The sequence below is a fragment of the Ctenocephalides felis genome, unplaced genomic scaffold (genome assembly GCF_003426905.1).
Source record: "Ctenocephalides felis isolate EL2017-DRISC unplaced genomic scaffold, ASM342690v1 CF-g0.4_SCAFFOLD_03572, whole genome shotgun sequence".
Lineage (NCBI taxonomy): Eukaryota > Metazoa > Arthropoda > Insecta > Siphonaptera > Pulicidae > Ctenocephalides > Ctenocephalides felis.
In genome coordinates, this window is record NW_020539726.1 from 12,026,134 (window position 1) to 12,031,263 (window position 5,130).

Sequence of the window (5,130 nt, forward strand, 5' to 3'; positions counted from 1 at the left end):
AGCATGAACTTTAAAATTGTCAAAAAATTAATATATAGAATCTACTCTTTCAATCTTTACCAAAAACGAATTTTTAACAAATATCTTTCAAACAAATTTAAAATTTTCAAAATGGATCCAGGACTTTTGGCTAAAATTTTGACTTCATAAAATCACATATTATAATAATTATGCACTTATCTTTTAATTAAAACAATAAACTACTCGGTTAATCATCTTGGAAAACTAAACAACTCTAATTATAAATTCTCATCAAATGGCTTTTAAAAATATATAAAATCGGTGCAATAGTTTTGAGAAAATACCGCTGAAAGATAAAGTTTTTTCTCATACAGGCGCATAATTTATCCATTTTGATTTTTAGAAAAAATATAAACATCTTCTGGAAGTTAATAAAAAATATATTTGATAATAAATTGACAAATTTGGAGCTATATGTCAATAACAAAAACAACAAGTCTTCACTTATTGCAATAAGTTTATAAGTTGGTTATTATATTAATTACATAAATATGTAATAATTGCACTTTATGAGTAAATATCTCCAAAATTGAAAAAAGAATAGTTTTTTATGAATCATAAATATTGAGAGTGAATATTGAATATTGTATAAGATATATTACTGTTTATATGTAATAAACAATTTAATATAACTTAAATCTAATAATAACTAAAATCATCGCTCTATTATATACTGAATTATCCCATAGGTTCTATGTTCCAGTTATGGTTGGGAATACTATGTTTTTTGTTTTCTAAAAGACATCCGCCAGAATTTCGTTGTAAACTTTTAGTTATCTTTAAGTTTCGACGTCCTGTTTCATGAACGCTTTTCGCCTTCACAACAAAATGCCTTGCAGAACTTTGCTGTTGAAGCAAAATATCTCTTTAAATGTAACTATTGTCGCTTTGTAACAATGTCTTAAGTATTATTCGCTCAACTCACTCCTAAAATAGTACTTGGAATTATATCTTGCTTCTGCAAATCATAAAATGTCAAATAAAAATAATGAAACATCAAATTTTGTTTTTGAAAGTAAAACTGATGTAAAGAAAATGTTATTAACACATTAGCTATTTATATGGCAATTTAGATTTTCATCACATTATTTTATACTTGAAGTATGAGAATTTCTAAATATTCATAAATAAAGTTTAATCTAAAAACAGTCTATTTCAAAACTAATTTAAAATAATTAAAATAGTCTAGCATAAAATTTTGATTTGAATTCAAATTAAATTTATTTTACGGATGATTTGAATTAACGCATAAGTAAACACTATAATTTTTCTCAATACTAATTTAATTTCTTTTTGATTTTGAGTCTTAATTATTTTGAACTTCTTTATATCTGAACTGGCTTTGATCAATTTTTGTGTTGATAGGTCCAGTCGTTTCTTCATAATTAAAATTGAATGAAATGTTTTCATTAACGTTTTCGAAAAAAAGCCCAAAATGATTTTTTAAATTCAAAAATCGTTCGAATTATATCATTTTTAAAATCGTTCTGATTTTTTTGTAGTATAGTACAGAGTCAAACCGATCTGCGCGAACAAGATTTGAAAAAAAAACTTTTAACTATCTAAAATAATGATGATACGAGAAAATGAATAATGATTTAATAAAACGATTATAAAGCAAGTTAAATTTTGATAGGGATGAAGATATAAAAACATAGTTTGAAATTATAATATTAATTTATAACAAAACTACACCTGCATATTATTATTAATTAAAACTATAACATGTCTGTTTAAAATGTTATGCAACACTGCTATAATTAAATATAATAAATATTACGTTGGACATCAATGAAGTTCTGATAAATTATGTCGTCTGAAATATTACAATTACATGCCATGTGAAACAGATCAAATTTACTTTACAGTCAGTCAAATAATGTACTTGCACTTGCACAAGGAGCAATCGAATGAATCTTGATAATTAAGCATTTTACACGTCAACAATATTACTCAAAAAATTCTAGCATTCATGCCTAATTAGTTAGGATATATTTAGTTAGTTATAGCATTAGTTTCAAACTAATGCTATAACCTATAAACATAGTATACATATATTTACATATGTTACATATACATTTTCATACTTTGTGTATCATTATGTTTCTAATATAGCAAATTTATAACTATACATTAATCAAATCGAAAATCTATATTAGATAATAACATATGCCGAATCCATAAATAATTTTAGCACGCACTATTTCAACATTTCAACCACCTTAAATGCATTTTAAAAAATAGAGAATGCACTTAGTCGCCCGTTCGTGCCATTTCATCAATGCATTAAATTATTTAATACAATTTGATTGACATATATGCACATTCGGCGTAAGGTTTTATGCAAATTTTTTGCGCATTATAAAATTTCGCATATCTCCCCATGTGAATGGTACCTAGCAAACATTGCGAATCTAAAAGTTGTAGGGTTGCAGATCTGCAAGAAAAAGGGCGGTAGATTGTAGATTGGCGAGACTGGGGATGCTTTGTGTTCGTCATATTAGTTTTATTTTTAGTGTTCCATTTTTAGGGAGATGGAGTGAATTTTATTCGTTATTGATCGTTCCGAAAACGACATAAGAATGTACACACATGTGTAAAATGCAAAAAGAAACATTGATTTGACGACGTAAAAAGATATCGTAAAAAACTATGAAAAGCATCTTTTGATAAATACGTTTATTTATTGGTGTACATTAATCATCGCTATATTGATTCTTGAATAAATAATAACTTCGTATTTTGTCGAAGCGTATGTACTATACATATTTATACATAGCTTTTAGTTATAATAATCTTAACCTTAGTTAGTCAGATTGTTATCATAGGTTGTAGAGATTTTATAATAAAATACATACTTCGTACATTAATTTGTAATTTTCGTTTATTATATGAAATTTTCTAACTAATTGGTATTGGTATTGTGTCTTGAGGCAAGTTACATGACCTTCCCGATATGCGTAAATAATTGACTTAATCAATAAAAAATAAATTAATTTATGAGTGATTAAAAGTATTCCGATTGGATTTATTTCACATATTTGAAAGCAAACGAACACGTTATTCCGAGTATTTTCTAAAAGCAAATTTTCAAACATCAATAATTTTTATAATTGGACCAGTATCCTTTCTTTTTAATGGTTTATTATTGCATTGAGACCAAATACTCCACCGTTATACCAAGTAAATCGTCTAATTTTAATTTTAACAAACGTCAACAAAAACTACTTATTTTCTCAAACTTTGATGATTTTTTAAATTAGACTACTTGCCCTAAGGCAGTAATATTTCAGTATGTACTATAAGGCCATGATATATATCGCCAAAAAAAGTTTCATAAATATAGACTTAAATTTTATATTCAACAGTTAATTACGAAAAAAACGGCTCGGTAGATTTTTACCTAAGACTAATCAGTATCAATCCCAACTTATATCTTTCAGGTTCGGGCGTTTTTGAGAAAAGAAAAGAAAGTCTAATTTTGACAAATGCCAAAAAGAACAATACTGATTTTTGCAAACTTTACCGAAAACTAATCAGCACGATTCCCAACCAATATCTATCGAAGGGTTTTTGAATTTTCAAAACGATGCAGAAATGCAAGCTAAATGCGGATAATTTTTTGTTCACTTTTCTGCGATTTACAAAGAAACGGTCCTGCCGATCGTCGTACAAAACTTAGAAACGCTAGTCCTCATCGAGATACAGCCAATGGCTTTTAAATTTTTAAAATCGATACAGCCGTTTTGGAGAAAACGTCGACACACACACATACTTTTTTCAAATTTGGTTTCATTCGATTCAGAATGGCTTGAAACGTCGAGAAAACATAAAATTAGCGAGTCGGATTTTTTGATGAAAACATAAAATTCTTCTTCGGGAAGTTAAAATATTCAGAAATACATCGACGTTCACAGAAGGAAATATGATTTTCAAAAGTACATTTTGGAAAATTGCATTTTGAAGCAATGCTTGCGGCACAAGAATCGAAAACCAACTGTTAATCAATATTAACATTACGTTTTCCTATCAAAATGTATTTATGTATATCCTAATAAATTTTATACATCTACATCCTATTTGCAATTGTGAAAAAACAAATATACAAAGCCTATGACACCCAGTGTATTACGGGATGTATAGCAAAACCAATCACTTCTCAAAAAAGCGCGTTTCTCCGATTTACCATCCCTAAAGAATTTCCACAGAGAGACTTCATAGTCTCGTACGTCTTCCGTGCCAGAATTGGCAGGAATACAGTTTTTTTTGTCATAAAACGTCTGTTTTGTACCAATTCATGTATTTTTTGCGTTTGACTAACTGCATTATTCTCAGTGTTATTTCATGCACTGTGAATCGATTCATTGTGTGCTCGATAAACGTATAAGTTACGGAAATATTCAAATTACTCCCTTTATATAATAAGTTGTAATCGTTTCATATATATATATATATATATATATATATATATATATGTATATGTATATATACATATGTAATATATATACATATATATATATATGTATATATATACATACATATATATAATATATATATATATATACAACAAATTCAGAATCAAGACATTGCACAAAACTAATCATATATGATGATGTTATTATATGCGCTGCATGCACTCACAAGAATGAAAAACTAGTTGTAAGTTGTAAGTAGCTTTTTCCTTAAGACAAGTTGTATGAGCTTCCCGACATGTGTAAATAATCGACTTAATCAATAAGTATTTAATATACTAGTTTACATAGGATTTATAAGTATACCAAGTTGCTGTAGTACCTAATGTGGGAAACTATTGCAGATTATTATTCTACTAATTTATTAAAATATTCATTGAAAAAAAAATTATGGCAAATTTTTTAACAATCAATTACGAAGAAACGTCCTGGCCGATCTTTGTCTAATCGGCACGATACCCAAAGAGTATATTTCGAATAGTTGTTGTATTTTCTAAATGGGTTCAGAATTTTTGGCTGAAACGCAGACAAAAATTTTTGAATATTTCTTTTAATTCTGAAGAAACGGCGCAGATTATGATGTTTCATCGAATGGCTTTCAGATTTTTGAAATCGATGCAGTCGTTTTTGAGAAAAA